This window comes from Pinus tabuliformis, chromosome 3_1, assembly GCF_031772625.1.
Source record: "Pinus tabuliformis cultivar Carrire ecotype Pingquan chromosome 3_1, CPIR1, whole genome shotgun sequence".
Classification (NCBI taxonomy): Eukaryota; Viridiplantae; Streptophyta; class Pinopsida; order Pinales; family Pinaceae; genus Pinus; species Pinus tabuliformis.
In genome coordinates this window covers 228,353,751-228,371,980 of record NC_142301.1, presented here as the reverse complement: position 1 = coordinate 228,371,980, position 18,230 = coordinate 228,353,751, and the positions used below count along the sequence as shown (strand labels likewise).

The following is an 18,230-nucleotide window of genomic DNA, read 5'->3' as shown; positions in this document are numbered from 1 at the left end:
ATGTTATATATATGAGTTGTTGAAAACTAAAGAAAGCCTCATTCCCTAAGCCCTAGATATAAGAAAAAATTGAAGAAAGGAAAATAGGGCCCAATGAATGGTAACCCATGATAATGAAACCCAAGATATCAAAATGACAACTGCAACTATTTCTAATTGTTTCCTTTGAACACTAAATGAGTGGTGTGATGAAGGAGGTATCTCGAGTAGAAATCAACTAGCCTAAGATGAATTCAAAATTCTTGAAATATAATAGTGAGAAAGTGTTGCCTTTGGGTAACATCTTGGGCAATAGGCCACATTCTTTATGTCAAAATAACATCATTGAATCACATTTATTTCTATTTCCACCAACATCAATCTAATAGAAAAATGGTAAAAAATAGTGTTTATGATATAAAATAAGTTTGGGTTGGAGAGCAATGTTGAATGCATGGAGGCTTGAAATGCCAAATGGAACGCAAGTGGGAAATGTTTCATTTATCTTCAATGTTTATGTAATTAAATTGTTGTGAGGGATATAACACAAAGTAAAGGAGAGAGGATTGGAGTAGGGTTGAACAACAAATGAAGCACATGGGCATTGAGAAGAACACCTTGGAGTGAGGAACTTCCCTTTCATTGACAATGATTATGTTTACAAATCTCATCAAATGCATGGATGAGGGTCGCATTATAAGTGTCGTGGGGGAGGGAAAGTAATTATCACCCTTAGGTGGCTCTAATGCAGAGGGTTAAACATAATTCACATTAGGTGTGAGTGTGGATCAACACAATATCGCTAATTTACTATTCATTTTTTATTCTCCAAAGATAGGATAAGCATCTTGTAGCCTTGAGGGTTAGTTTCAGTAGCCATGAGTAATATGTGAGGTCTCTCTCCCCATTTTGGTGAGGTCAGAGGTTCAATTATCTTGGTCTTCTAGGGGGAAGATGCTTGGAATTTGGGTAGTGATGATCTACCTATGTTACCATCCGTCAATGGTGGTGAAGTCTATGGAATTTTCCCATGCATATATATATATATATATATATATATAACAAGGTCACACATAAGATGGGTGTTCTCCTTGTGGTTTCACCCCATCGACACAAGCATTTATGTCACATAAGGCCTGACCTACTTTTTTGGAAGACTATTGTTGAAGGAAAACCATAGGAACTTGGTGGAGAAGAAGCAAAGCTCCTTGTCATTGGAGGGTCATATTTTGATCACATGAAGGCCAATCAATGCTTGGAGTATTTGGCATTAGGATGCAGTGTTAGAGGTCTCATTTGTATGAGAGCTCAATGACTTCTTATTCAGAGAAGAGATGCATGCAATAGTGTAGGCATGATATAAACACGACCAAATAACTTGATTGTGAAAACTCTAAGATATAATGTAATACACATCCTTTATAAACAGAATAAATAAATAGTTATTCATTTCAATATAAATATATTATTATTCTAATTTGATTTTAATTAAATCCTTAAATTTATCCACATATATTATTAATTACACCAGACACATTTTAAAATGAGATAAATTATCATATATAACTAGGCATATAGAAGTAATTTATCCCTAAAAAAAAAATTAGAATTTTATTCCTCCAAAAGTAAAAATAAAAACAAAATTTAGAAATCAAAATGATTTATGACTTAACTCCACCCCTATTTACAACATTTGACAACCATTATCTAACCATGTGTTACCTCCACACATAATCGATGAGTGTGGGAAACAAAACATTTGAAAACTATTACCTGACTAGGCATTACTTCCGTGCACAATCAACTAAGGGAAAACATGACCAAATAACTTAATTGTGAAAACTCTAAGATATAATGTAATACATATCTTTAAAAAAAAAAAAAAGTATATATTATTAATTTCAATATAAATATATTATTATTCTAATTTGATTTAATTAAATCCTTAGATTTATCCACATATATTATTAATTACACTAGACACATTTTAAAATGAGATAAATTATCATATATAACTAGACATGTAGAAGTAATTTATCCCTTAAAAAATATTAAAAATTTAAACTTTATCCTTCCAAAAATAAAAATAAAAATAAAATTTAAAAATCAAAATGATTTATGACTTAACTCTACCGCTATTTACAACATTTGACAACCATTATTTACCCATGTGTTACCTGCACTCATAATCGATAAAAATGGGAAACAAAACATTTGAAAACCATTCCCTGACCACGCATTAGTACACAATCAGCTAATAGAGGGAAACAAAGTGATTTCAAATTTAAAACACGACTTTTCTATCAGACCACCTCCACGCATAATCAATAAGGGTGGGAAACAAAACATTTGAAAACCACCACTCATTACCTCCATGCACAATCATCTTTAGAAGTTGAGGTTTATTTTTTAGAGGTTAGGATTTATTTTTTCTTATCTACATGCAGGAACAAGACGAAATTACTAATCTTCTGTGGTCCGGACGTTCTGCAAAACTAGGAGCCACATAAAGAAATTGTGGGCCATGTTAGTTCTATTTCAAAAATTCAGAAGATAGTGTATGATATGATAGCCCACGATTTCTCTTTGAAGAACATTTTCAGGCCCAATCGCCAGCGTACCATCAAGTTCTTTCTTGCTCTCATCAATTTTTTCTGCTACAGGTGAGATGGACATAGTATGTTACTAGATCTTAGCGGTAGCGTGTATATTGGCTTTCATGTGTTTTAACATTTTTTTTCGTACTCAAGGAAAATAAATTGTGAGGGGTAAGCCGGTCAATAATGAAAAAATGAATCACTGATAGAAGAGACGAACATCAAGGTTTTTCTCTCCAAATTTTCATATGAAAAATAATTGCTTTGCTTCAGATTTTTTTTTAAATTTAATTAGCTTAGATTTGCATATTTATTCTTTTTCATTGTATCTGAGCTGGAACAATAATTGAAAGAAATTGAGGCGAGTGACCATCAAAGAAGCCTCTAACTTAAGCATTAGAGGCTGAAATTAAGAAGTTGCAGCAAAACATTTTGCCTCTGAATAAACAACAATCTGATTTAAAGGCTGAAGTGCGTAATCTCTAGGAGAAGATTAGCGAGTAGAATAATAAGGATCTCGGTCTGTGTTGATTTCAGGGAAAAATATTCACTGTTTTACCAGTCAAATTTGAGATGGTCTGTTTTACCCTAGCTTCAATAACTTTAGCCAAGTTGCGGCCCACTCAAACAATTTTGGTGGGCATCGTACCGGTTTGAAACTGTGCATGGGAAATAAGTCGAAGGACTCCGCAGAAAACCAAATTTGGAAAGAAAGGGAAGCAGAAATGCGAACTGCGGCAGGTTAAAGCAAGAGGTTTTCAGTATAGGGACACTGAATTAACCGGCACAGCAGAGAAGCATATGCGTTTAAATTATTTGGTTTAAAGATGACCATTTTACCTGACGAATACCCTCACGCAAGCACTTGATTATTATGGTGGCATTCCTCTCTTTAAAATCTCAGCACAACATACTTGCACAGGCAAGCCATTTTCAATACTGACCCCAATCTCCGGATCCAGCTATATGGGTAGTTGTTTTAGTATACGAATGGAATATGATTCCAGCTCACTGTATGTATTGTTGGGTATTTTTAATGGGGAAAATACCAAAAACCAAATATTCAAACACACAGAGGCAATGCTCTGTTTCTTTTGCTCCAGGATCTTTTGTGCACACAGAAGACTTAAAAAAAAATTCACTGAGGAACAGAGGATTTCACCATAAAATATTTCTATTCATTAAAACAAAAAAAAACATTCACTGTGTCTCCATATGAGAATTTACACTGCTGGAAAAATTCCCATTAACATTTACTGCTGTAAAACCTCCATTCACATTTACTGGTGTAAAACAATTTTACATACTGCTGTAAAAACAAAACTTACACAGGCTTACAAAATTCGCTCCACCATTTTCCTTATGCACTGCTGTGCAAAACCACACATGGTTTTTCGCTATGGCCAACACAAAAAAAATTACATCGCCAAAAAAAAACTCACACCCCTGTTCTTGTTTTTCTACACACTGCTGTGTGTTTTTCCCTTTTTTAAAAATACAATGAGCAAAAGACTCAAGCATATATGTTTTGCTCGCTATATAAAACATAATGCGTAAAAACTCTATATTACCGTGGCCCCTTTTTTTTTTTTTACATTACATATGGTCAACACTTAAATAAATATATGCCGTATATATAAAACTAAATGCATTACGTGCCCTATGTAAAAAACTTAACTATTCACCTAAGTTTATGACAAGCATTAATGAAAGGTATGGTCAACCATGCTTTTAATTTACTCCACGCAAAACATTGAATTGATGTGGGTTCGTATGCAGCTCCAGGTGATCAACGGCGGAGAACACGGGAGCAAATCCAACGGTGGAGAACAATATCGGAAGACCAACAAGTGCTGAAAGTTAACCTCCGAGATTCTTACGTTGCGTTACGTCAGGGGTCAACCACGCGTCAGCTCCATATTTTCTCGGAGCTCCTTCCCGGATTATTCCTTCGTCGGCAAATCGCTCCGAGAAAATCCGGTGAACGGTTTCTGGCTTGGTTCACAGTTTTTCTTGGTCTGCGTTGAAATTAGATTTCAACACTCCCCTTTAATTTCAACAGCTGGGCATTCAGTCATACCCAGACACTTTCTCAAAAATTCAAAGCTCTTCTGATCAAGTGGCTTTGTCAAGATGTCTGCTACCTGTTCTTGAGTCCTGCAATGTTCTAGGACAATTTCTCCATTGTTCACCAATTCTCTGATGTAGTGAAACCTGGTATCAATGTGTTTCGTTCTCGTATGAAACACTGAATTCTTTGACAATGCAATAGCTGAGCTATTGTCACAAAAGATCACTGTCGCTTTTGCCTGCTCTTGGCCTAAGCTTCTCAACATTCTTCTCATCCACACTGCTTGACATGCTGCTGCTGTAGCTGCCACATATTCAGCCTCTGCTGTAGACAATGCTACAATGGACTGCTTCTTAGAAGCCCATGAAATGGCTCCTGAACCCATATTAAAAACATAACCGGAAGTGCTCTTCCGATCATCTACACTTCCAGCCCAATCGCTGTCTGTGTATCCAACCAAATCTGAATGTTCTGAGGCATGATATAAAATTCCAAACATTTTGGTGCCTTTGACATACCTCAAAATTCTCTTTGCTGCCTGCCAATGTGCCTCCTTTGGCCTCTCCATGAACCTGGAAATTAAACTAACAGCATACATTAAATCAGGCCTAGTTGCTGTTAAATACATAAGGCTGCCCACAATACTTTTATACAAGCTAGGATCAAAATCCTTGCTGCTGTCGTCTCTGCTGAGCTTTAATCCCATTACTGTGGGAGTGATGGCTGCCTTGCATTCTTCCATCTTAAATCTGCTCAAAATTTGATTTACATATCTTGCTTGAGATATAAAAATTCCTTTTTCATTTTGATCTACTTCTATGCCTAAGAAGTATCTCAAGAAACCCATGTCAGTCATTTCAAATTCATCCTTCATGACTGATTTAAAATTCTTAATGAGCTGATCATCATTACCTGTGAAAATAACATCATCAACATATAAGACCACAATCAAAATCTTACCATCCTTTTCTTTGATGTAGACTGTGGGTTCTCCTTCACATTTGTCAAATTCATTATCCAATAGATATGAATCTATCCTGCTGTACCATGCTCTTGGCGCTTGCTTCAGCCCATAAAGAGCTTTCTTCAATTTGCACACTTTGTGCTCTTCTCCTTTCTTCTCATATCCGAGAGGCTGTTCCACATAGACCTCTTCCATTAACACTCCATTTAGGAATGCTGATTTCACATCCATTTGGTAGACTTTCCATTTGTTTTGTGCTGCTATGGACAGCACTGCTCTCACGGTTTCCATCCTTGCAACCGGTGCGAAAGTCTCCTCATAATCTCTCCCATACTGCTGCTTGTAGCCTTTGACAACCAGCCTTGCCTTGTGCCTTTCAATCTTACCTTCAGCATTGCTCTTGGTCTTGTAGACCCATTTCACACCAATGACTTCTTTGCCTTTTGGTAACTCAACCAAATCCCATGTTTTGTTTCTCTCTATGGCATTAATTTCCTCATCCATAGCTTCTATCCATTTCTTATCTTTAATAGCTTCTTCAAAATGAATAGGATCATCAACATGACAATACAAGGCAAATAAGGAATTCATTCCTTCTTCATAAATTTCACTTAGATTTCTAAACTTCTTACCTCGTTCACTTGGTGTGCAAATGCTTGAAGATGCACTTGAATTTCCTCCTTGTGGTGTGCTTGGAGAAGCACTCTCATTGATCCTCAATGGTGTACCTTGTTGTCCTTGTGTTGGCGCTGTTGTTTGGGGATTCATTTCAGCCACCTCCTCTTCATCTTCATCATGAGACAAACAGTTCTTGACATTGACTGTTTTCTCTATGCTTCCATCCCAAGCTTCCTCTTCTATGAATTGAACATCCCTGCTAACAAAGAACTTCTTGGTAGATGGAATGTACAGCCTGTAGGCTTTGGATTCATCACTGTATCCAATGAAGATGCATTTCTCCCCTTTGCTGTCCAACTTCCTCCTTAGCTGATCTGGTATGTGTGCATAGGCCACACACCCAAAAACTCTCATGTGGGTGACTCCTTGCTTTCTCCCACTCCATGCCTCTTCTGGCACTTTGTTCATGACTGCTTTTGTAGGACACCTGTTCAATATATAAACTGCACAATGTACAGCTTCAGCCCAATACTCATTTGGCAAATGCTTTGCCTTCAAGATGCTCCTTGCCATCTCCATGATGGTTCTGTTCTTCCTTTCAGCAACTCCATTTTGCTGTGGAGTGTACCTTGCTGTAAACTGTTTATGTATTCCATTTTCTCTACAAAATCTTAGGAATTCCTTGGAGATATATTCACCTCCTCTATCAGTTCTCAAAACTTTAATGTGCAGCCCGCTTTGGTTTTCAACAAATGCTTTGAAGTTTTGGAATTTCTCAAAGACTTCACTTTTGTTCTTGAGGAAATATATCCAAGTCTTTCTTGTAAAATCATCAATGAATGTCAAGAAATATAGGCTGCCTGCTAATGATGGAGCTTGCATTGGTCCACACAAATCTGAGTGGATAATCTCTAAGGGTGTCTTTGCCCTATGCTCTTCCCTGATGGAAAACTTTCTCTATGTTGTTTTCCCAAAATACAGCCTTCACATAGGCTGTCCGGTTTCTCTATCAATGGTAATCCTCTTACCATTCCTTTCCTGCTCAACAAGTTTAGACCTCCAAAATTTAGATGCCCGAATCTCAAGTGCCATAACCAGTTCTCATCCTTTGGCACGCTTTGGAAGGCCTCTTCGGTGACTGCTGCCATTTCCCTTTTGTTCTTCATGTCTGCCCTGATCCGGAGAGGGAACATCCTGTTCCTTGTCATCTTCACTTCAGCAATGCATCTTTTGCTGGGTGGTATATCCATGATGGTGCACACATCATTTTTAAAGAAAACATTGTACCCCTTATGGACAAGCTGTCCAACACTCAAGAGATTACATCTCATTCCGGGGACATAGTATACATCTGCTATGGTTTTCCTTTCTCCTTGCTTTGAAAGTATTTTTATTTCTCCTTTTCCCATAACAGACACTTTACTATCAGTTCCTAGTGTGACCTCTGATTTCAAATTCTGATTTAAGGCTGAAAAGAGGGCTATATTCCCTGTCATATGGTTGCTGCAACCTGAGTCTAAAAACCATATGTCTTCACTATGTGTTTCAGCCATGTTACAAGCTAACAGGACATTTTCTTGACTGCTGTTTTCTCTTGTAACATTTGCATTTTGTCTGCTGTTCATATCATGCTGTTTCTTTCTACAATCACTAGCATAATGTCCATACTTTTTGCAATAATAGCATTGAACATTAGATTTATCATACCTTTGTCCTTGAGCATGATGTTGTCCTCCTTGTTGGCTGCTGCCTTGGCCTTGGTTCTGATTTGGATTGTTGCCTCTTCCTTGTGCATTTGATGAGTTGTTCCTTCCACCTCTATTCTGGCTTCTGCCTCTTCCTCTTTTGTTTCCTCTGCCTTGACCTCTGCCTCTTCCAAAGGACATCTGGGTCTTGAAGGCTTGCTCAAGAGATGAGTTTTCATTCCTACTCAACCTCTGCTCATGTGTTATCAGTGATGCATGTAGCTCATCAACTGAATAGTTTGAGAGATCCTTTGTCTCTTCAATGGTGGTGACTATGGCATCAAACCTTGAGGGTAAGACCCTCAATATTTTCTCCACAATTCTTCTGTCTTCAATGGTTTCTCCATGAGTTCTCATTTGTGTGATTACACCAATCACATGAGTGAAGAATGAGTCAATGTTATCTGACTCCTTCATGTTCAAGTTCTCAAAATCCTTTCTCAGCAATTGTAGCTTTGCTGTCTTCACTCTCTCCATGCCTTGATAGGCTGTCTTGAGGGTTTGCCATGCTTCATTGGTTGTCTTAGCTGCTGCTAACCTTGGAAACATACTCTGGTCTACTGCTAGATACAACAACACACGGGCTTTTGAGTCCTTCTTCCTATTGTTCTTCAGCAGATCCTTCTCTCCCTGAGTTAATGCATTGAACTCAGTTTCATCTGCTGGTTCTTCAAAACCTTCTTCAACTATTTCCCATAAATCTTGGGAAGCAAGCAGGGCTGTCATAGTTATTGACCAGTAGTCATAGTTCTTCCCATTAAACTGTGGGAGCTGGGTGTTAAACAAACCCATACCAGTGCTTGTGCTGGCCATTCCTTGACTGTGTATTTAAAACACTGACTGTCTCTTCAATAACAAACAAGATAGCTATGAAGAATACCTGAATCCTTTGTTGTCTGAGTCTTCTGTCTGCCTGAGAAGTTTTGCTGCAGCAACAACCTTCTCCCTTCAGCTTCTTTAACTTTTTTTTAAAGAGCCTAAGCCTGCTCTGATACCACTGTTGGGTATTTTTAATGGGGAAAATACCAAAAACCAAATATTCAAACACACAGAGGCAATGCTCTGTTTCTTTTGCTCCAGGATCTTTTGTGCACACAGAAGACTTAAAAAAAAATTCACTGAGGAACAGAGGATTTCACCATAAAATATTTCTATTCATTAAAACAAAAAAAAACATTCACTGTGTCTCCATATGAGAATTTACACTGCTGGAAAAATTCCCATTAACATTTACTGCTGTAAAACCTCCATTCACATTTACTGGTGTAAAACAATTTTACATACTGCTGTAAAAACAAAACTTACACAGGCTTACAAAATTCGCTCCACCATTTTCTTTATGCACTGCTGTGCAAAACCACACATGGTTTTTCGCTATGGCCAACACAAAAAAAATTACATCACCAAAAAAAAACTCACACCCCTGTTCTTGTTTTTCTACACACTGCTGTGTGTTTCCCTTTTTCAAAATACAATGAGCAAAAAACTCGAGCATATATGTTTTGCTCGCTATATAAAACATAATGCGTAAAAACTCTATATTACCGTGGCCCCTTTTTTTTTTTTACATTACATATGGTCAACACTTAAATAAATATATGCCGTATATATAAAACTAAATGCATTACGTGCCCTATGTAAAAAACTTAACTATTCACCTAAGTTTATGACAAGCATTAATGAAAGGTATGGTCAACCATGCTTTTAATTTACTCCACGCAAAACATTGAATTGATGTGGGTTCGTATGCAGCTCCAGGTGATCAACGGCGGAGAACACGGGAGCAAATCCAACGGTGGAGAACAATATCGGAAGACCAACAAGTGCTGAAAGTTAACCTCCGAGATTCTTACGTTGCGTTACGTCAGGGGTCAACCACGCGTCAGCTCCATATTTTCTCGGAGCTCCTTCCCGGATTATTCCTTCGTCGGCAAATCGCTCCGAGAAAATCCGGTGAACGGTTTCTGGCTTGGTTCACGGTTTTTCTTGGTCTGCGTTGAAATTAGATTTCAACATGTATGACATTTGAATCTTCTCTGCACCAGATTTTGCTATTATCATAGGTATTTATTTTGGGAAGTAGAAAAATTCCACTTTACTTCAAAAAGAAACCACTTATATTTATATTCAGTATTAGTATTTATATTGTGAATATCCATCTAAGGTTTTAGCCCATTCACCCGGAATGTTAAGTATTTGAATAATTGAAATGACCGAACAAAACAAACACTTAGACGAGGATTCTGAATTGGGGAGCAAGTACCAACAGTCTCGGTCGGTCTCTCTTACCTGGCGAGTTCCCTTGATTTCTAGAAACTTAAATTTGTCAGCAATTTATATCCATGATTTGGTTTTTCTATTACCATTCTACAGATAACCGTTCAACCCCTGTTGTTTCGAAAAAAAAATGATGATCTGGAAGCGGATCAGTGAATGGACTCCCTCTCATTTGTATTTCTTTATTGGGGAAAGTAGTGAGGGTCTCGCTTTCCATTGCCGGACGAATTCCCTTACGCAAGTAGTGGGAGTATTATAGTGGAATTCCGGAAATCTCATTAAAACCCCCCACACAGGTAGGTCATTTTCGTTACCCACCCCAATCTCTGTATCCATCTATTATTCAGAGAATTTTATGGGGGGTTTCTTTTTCTTGTACATCACCTCATCGTCCCACTGCCAAATTAGTGGTCATTGAGGAAGAGGCGGATGGATTGATTAGAAAGTTCCCGGAGCATGTGAAAGTAGCAGAGATATTAAGAGAGGGACCCGGCTTCTTCGTCTGCCATGCCGATTCCATTCGTTACGATGAGTTTATTTCTCCCCTTTCTGCAGAGCAGGAACTACAAGTGGGGCATCTCTATTTTCTGCTTCCTTTAGCCAAACTGAGTCGTCGTCTGTCAACCACTGATATGGCTGTGTTCGCTGTTGAAGCCAGAGCTGCCATGGAATGGAACGGCCACCGCTACAAGAAATTAGGGCGACGACGAGGCCATAAAGTCACTCCGAGTGTGACAATGATGGGACAAGAAGTGATATCAATCATCTGGATGGACGCCAGACTGATCATGAAATAACATATTCTGGACAATTTAAGGGCGAGAGTTATAATTCAGAGACATTGGAATGGAAAAGAGTGGGTGATGGTTTGAGGGTACGGCCTGTTCGCTCTAAAATGCAGCGCAGCGGGCGGAAAAGAGTTAATACGGCCTCCTTCAATGGACCCTGGAGAATGAAGCTTCTGACCATGTATGAAGAGGGCTTCCATTCCCTTATCGACATCAAATAGGAGAATGTAAAATCATTTCTCTGTCATTCAATTGTCTGCCTAAGATATCCCCAGTTATGGAGAAGACGTGGAATTGGGTACCGAGAATAGAAGGATTGCCCATTAACGCCCTTCAACTTTGGAAGAGAACCAATCTGAATAGAATGTGATGCAAGGTTTAATGGAGTGTTATTTTGTTTGGAATAGAGCATAATGGACTATAATGTATGACCAAGTTATGGATGTGGAAACATTTCACAAATCCAAAGCTGAGTGACCTGATTTTATTCTTTTTTCTTCACCCTGGAGACTCACCAACAAAAGAAAAAAAGAGATCCCTATGTAACATTTTCCTGAACTCAAAAAAAAATATACTTATTTCTCTGGAAAAGATTTGTTTATTTCCCAAAACAAAATGAAAAGAAGCTGACCATTACACAATCGAAATGAACATCCAAAATGAATGGTACCAGCGAAATCTACTTTAGCACTCACAAGTTGGTTATTGATGGATTCCCCTTGCCATTGTTAACAATGTAGTCAGTGAGAACCTTTGTATATGGCCTTGTGTCAATGGTTTCATTAGCATCAATCCCTCCTAAATAATTGCCCACAGGATTTCTAACGTTGTCCATTCCACTCCAACCTCCTTAATCCCTTTCAATATGGTAGGTAGGTCATCCAGCATAACTCCACGAATTTGCCAATTATGCCGAGTCGTTAAATCTGCGCATCCCTCTGCGCCATATTTTTCAATCATGCTTGCCAAAAATTGAGTTTGGAGACTGGTAATCACTCCATTCAGAATCTCAAGCATCATCATGAATCTCCCATCTTCAAAAACCAACAAAGAACCAAAAATTGTTCGACTCACAGTGATAAAATAATAGAAAAACCCCAAAACTTTAGGGGAAGGCATAGCCTAGAGGAATTGAATTAGGACACCTACACTGATGCTTTCTTCAGTGAAAGAGATCCAACCACTTCAGGGGTACATCTATATCGTCCTTATTAACCTTCTCACTCTCAATTTTAGCCAAGGGCTTCTTTGCAGTTCTTCAATCTCATTCCCCATGAACAATTTCATGGGTTCCCTTTCTAACTTAATCTGCACACAGTAATCATCTCCATGAGTGAATACACTCCAATTATTTCATTAGACACTTCAACCATATATCCATGGTTGAAGTGCAAGACATTTTCCATAATTTCTAAAAACAATTACATTAAGTGGAATTTTGAAATTGAAGTTCCTAAACACAATAATTACCTTAATCAGTTGAGCTTTGAATTTGAAATACATTTTGCTGTAAATTAGTTGCTTTGGAAAATCCATCAAGAATTAGTTGCTTATGATCCATAAAAAATTAGTTGCTTTGGAAAATCCTATTTCAAAAAATAAAAATGTTACAGAAATAATATGTTGTCCCAAACTCTTGCCTTTATATCCCATGCTATCACAATAATTAAAATGACAAAACAGATGGCGTATAGCATACAACATGATAGTTTTCCAGAATCTTGAATTACATCATGGAAATGCTCCATGGCAATTGTTAAAAGAGAAAATAGAAGAGTCTAGTGTCCAAGCAAATCGTACCTGAATGGATCTATAGATTGATGCCAAAGTTCTCATTTATTATTAAAAAAGGGTTGGGTTTGATCCACACATTTTGAAACAAATTTGTGAGGATTTAAGGAATCATTTGTATTCAAAGTCATTAATTCTAACAAAGGGATCTAGTGACCACAAAAGGAATCCAAGACAAAACTTTCCTTTGAAAGGAAAAATATTACAGACATGTACTTTGTGAATAATGGTGCTGAGTAATGCTTCACATTTGGAAATCAATCAACACCCTTGTTGAATCTAATGATCCATACCTTATACGGCAGTATGTTCCTTCTATGACCAAATCAAATTTCCAAAACCAATTTTTGTACGAATATCTCTGCATTATGAGTCTTGTGGCCCAGATCTATCATTTTAAACATAATTTAACGGTGAGGATTCAGATTGAGGAGATCAGATCTGTGATTCTCATTGCATATCAATGATTGGCTAATGGTTCTTGGTTCTCGGAAAATTTATTTGATCTAGAAAATATGCGACTGATTTCTTCTAGTACAATAGCATGGTTGCTCCAACTCTTTGGCCATGTCATTACTATCATCAGAATTGAGGCCGTCAAATTTGGCTGCGAATCTGAGATGCAACACTGGGCTTGGACCAGAATCGAAAGCTCGACCCTTTTAGATTTGAAGCCTCATAGCTCTTGACGCAGGTGGATCTGCTAGATGATTGTGTGTCAGTAATCTGGAGATAACATTCACCTTGGATATCTTATAATTTGTTCTTTGAAACTACGATCAATTTTAAGATCCTTGTTTCACTATGAACACGTTTTGCTGCATATATTATTCTCATTTCTTATGACTTTGTTGTGGGTGACAAGTGTTTTTGAAGGTGAGGTAGAGGTGGCCTAAGTAGAGTAACATCAAAATAATTGTGCTGAATTTATGTTGATTCCAGGTTCCAGAAATATCTTGAAATTTGACTGTCAAGAGATCAAATAATTGACCCATCTCTCTTATTCTTCAGATTTAAGGATATTCTCGGAATTTGTAATAAGCATAAGGATGCCCAAAAATTTACATGTAATTTAGCCATATATTAATTATTAATTTACAAAATTCCTGTACAGAGCTTGTACAAATTTTGGATTAAAGAAATTGGTATATTTTATTCCCAATTTTATGAGTTCAATGTCTCTGCTTTAATGTGCCAACATATGGTGTTAATTGTATAATACATATTATCCATTCAACTTGTCAATTGTAAGCAAAATTGGGTCGAATCACATCCAAATGGAAGTGCAGCATTAAAGTATTGTGATTTATGGAATAGGGAAAAGGAATTATGTGTGAGGTCGAGTTTGGGGGAAATTTTCTCTGTATAGCGAGCTATTCATCTAAATTAATGATGTAAATTATACCTAGTTCATCGTTTATATGGAACCAATGGTGAAGCCTCTTTTCAACACATCACTCATTTAAAATTGAGTTCAGCATTGATGCATATTGACTTGACTCATCGAAACGAAAGTAGAAATTAGTATCCAATGAGTATATACAATTGTAATTGAAGATGAAGTCTGTATAGGAATTTGTGTTGATTGGAATTGATGGTAAAATCAGCTTAGTAGGTTATAGACACAAAACCATGGATGTAGCATGTGTGTATCAAATCTTCACAGGCTATGATTGTAGAGAAATTGGTGGCTGAGACAAATGATTGTTTGTTCGAAAGGTTATTTTTGGAGGGATAAATTCTAATTTTTAACCGTTTTTAGGGATAAATTACTTCTATATGCCTAGTTATATACAACAATTTATCTCATTTTAAAATGTGTCTCGTGTAATTAATAATATATGTGGATAAATTTAAGGCTTTAATTAAAATCAAATTAGAATAATAATATTGAAATTAATGATTATTTATTCATTTTGTTTATAAAGGATGTGTATTACATTATATCTTAGAGCTTTCACAATTAAGTTATTTAGTCGTGTTTATGTCATTCCTACACTATTGCATGCATCTCTTCTCTGAATAAGAAATCATTGAGCTCTCATACAAATGAGACCTATAACATTGCATACTAATGCCAAATACTCCCACAAGCATTGATTGTCCTTCATGTGACCAAAATATGACCCTCCAATGACAAGGAGGTTTGCTTCTTCTCCAACAAGTTCCTATGCTATTCCTTCAACAATAGTCTTCCAACAAAGTAGGTCGGGCCTTGTGTGACATAAATGCTTGTGTCGATGGGGTGAAACCACAAGGAGAATGCCCATCTTATGTGTGACCTTGTTTTATATATATATGCATGGGAAAATTCCATAGACTTCACCACCATTGATGGATGGTAACATAGGTAGACCATCACTGCCCAAGTTCCAAGGCTCTTGCCCCTAGAAGACCAAGAGAATTGAACCTCTGACCTCACCAAAATCGGGAGAGATATCTCACATCTTACTCAAGGCTACTGAAACTAACCCTCAAGGCTACAAGATGCTTAGCCCATCTTTGGAGAATAATCAATGGAATAGTAAATTAGTGATATTATGTTGATCCACACTCACACCTAATGTGGATTATGTCTAACCCTCTGCATTAGAGCGACCCAAGGGTGGTAATTACTTTCCCTACTCCACGATACTTAGAATGTGACCCTCATCCATGAATTTTATGACCTTTGTAAACATAATCCTTGTCAATGAAAGGGAAGCTCATCACTCTAAGGTGTTCTTCTCAATGCCTATGTGCTTCATTTGTTGTTCAACCCTACTCCAATCCTCTCTCCTTTACTTTGTGTTATATCCCTCACAACAAAATTTTGTTACATAAACATTGAAGATAAATGAAACATCTCCCACTTGTGTTCCATTTGGCATTTCAAGCCTCCATGCATTCAGCATGGCTCTCCAACCCAAACTTATTTTATGTCATAAACACTATGTTTTACTAGTGTTCTATTAGATTGATGTTGGCAGAAATAGAAATAAATGGGATTCAAGGATGTTATTTTGACCTAGAGAATGTGTCTTATTGCCCAATATGTTACCCAAAGGCCACACTTTCTCACTATTATATTTCAAGAATTTGGAATTCATCTTAGGCTAGTTGATTTCTACTCGGGATACCTCCTTCATCACACCACTCATTTAGTGTTCAAAGGAAACAATTAGAAATAGTTGTAGTTTCCATTTTGATATCTTGGGTTTCATTATCATGGGTTACCATTCATTGGGTCTGATTTTCCTTTCTTCACCTTTTTCTTATATCTAGGACTTAGGGAATGAGGCTTTCATTAGTTTTGAACAACTCATAGATATAACATTTACATGAATTTGCACTTCAACCTTAGAGTGTAAACTTAGATACATGATTACATTGCACTTGTGTATCTTTAATGATTTCGGCTTTCAATTTTTTCTTTTATTTCATCGCAAATGACAAAAGGGGAAATAATTTTCCACAAATATATGTATGCTTAATCATAAAGGTGTCACCTGAGGAAATGAATGAATATCCTATAGAAAGACATGGGATAAAATTTGACTAAGGGAAATAAGGGTACAATAATATTGATGTGAGCACCTATTCAAATCACCAAGTATATTCCCAAACCATCAAGATGACACATTTATTTGAGTAAAATTATGAAACACCATATAGCCAAAGCATTAAGAGTTATAATAGATTGCTTAAGTGATCACAACAAAAATAATAAACATTGAATATATCATATACACATGGATCATACATATCAAGCTAAATGTGGTAGCTAAAACAACCTCTTCCTACACCTAGGGTCCTCTATAGCCGAGGAAAGGTGTCATCAAACCAATGATAAATCCATGAGTTACATATAGATGTATATACCTCAGTTGGAAAATGATCAATGTGAAAATAATCCCAGAGGCTAAGATGAGAATAAAAATTTATTAAGCCCCACGGGGGTAGGTGAGTTGGTAATCACATTATGGTGAAGTTTGTTAGAAAGGCGGGCTTCGTACTGAAGGTCACGAGTTCAAATCCCCCGGACTAACCCAGAGCTGTGGAGAGGGGCGGGCGTAGTCTCCCAAGGGTTATAGTGGCAGCGGCCAGAATCGACCCCGTGTTACGCGAGTTGCAAGGCTGCCCCAGTTGCCGATTCCCCTATCAACAAGAAAAAGACAATGAAAATTTATAAGTTTCCTCTAAAAACCCATATATAAAGTGGGGTAACATGTCATATGACATCCAACCTACAATTTTCAATGGGAAATCCTCAGAAGTCTCTTTGAAGAGATATGTAACATTGAGGGCCAAGGTGAGGTATGAGACCTCACCAATTTGATAGTTGAAGAAGTTTTAATGTTGGTTTGTCAATTTTGGCCCTAAGTAGGCAAGGAAACATGGAAGGAGGTGACCCCTTTAAAAGATTTCAAATGGGGAATGGCACATAAGGCCTTATATAAAGATCTAAATCCAAGGACCCCCCTCATAAAAAGAGCTAGACATTTATTGAAAGAATGTAGACAATGAAACATCCAAATCTTGATAGAGACAAGATAATGTCCCTTGAATATCATAATAAATGGGGCTTCTACATATGAGGTGACCCTCTAACTCTATCTCATGTATATGGAAAAGCTAGCAGATGTTATTGAGAAGAGGAATATCATGATGATTAGTTTCAACTTGATGTTAATGTTAACTGACTTCAAATGCAACAAGGGGAATCTAAGAGAAACATCCAATGCCTTGGTGCATATGTGGGTTAAACAATAACACCCCCTCTCATTTGCATGAAGTGTACCTAGTACAAATCCATCTTAGAATCGAGGCCATGAAAATATGAAGTCCAAGTAAATTGAATGTAGTGTCTATAAATAACCTCTCTAACAATGTGATAGAAGCATAGGATAATGGAATTTACATTGGAGGTGTATATCACTTGAATTGTGTTAAAACTTTAATCTCTCCCCCACAAAGATGTGTCATGCTCCCTTATGATGATGCATTGACAACCTTACTGGAGAACAACCTCATTATGTAAAATGAAATTAAACATGATTTAACTTTAATAGTGTTCCTCATTCAACCCCCGTCTCACACTCATTGCTAATGTGAGGTTATTTAAAGCATTTATGTGGATACTATCATTTTATCTGATCGTATGTAGACAATGTTCTACATTAACACAATTGAGTTTTTTAAGCAAACAAAATATTTGTATCAAGGGTTCACTACTTATGCATTAGGGATAGAGAGGGCTTTTCTTTATGAGTGATCTATTAATTATTGAATCCTATATGGGAGAACACTACAAGCTCCATCTCAACATGAAGTGTAGATATTGTAAGCAATTCAGACCAAGGCTTTGCAAATTATCTAGATAGGGGACATTACAAGGGTCATCTTGAATGAGGATAACCA

The 18,230-nt window shown here is 37.1% G+C and overlaps 1 pseudogene; it reads right to left on the bottom strand.

Moving 5' to 3' along the window:
• Window positions 1-11,730: 11,730 nt before the first annotated feature.
• The window catches only part of LOC149186625 (homeobox-leucine zipper protein PROTODERMAL FACTOR 2-like), a 48,720-nt pseudogene continuing 42,220 nt past the window's right edge, over window positions 11,731-18,230 (bottom strand).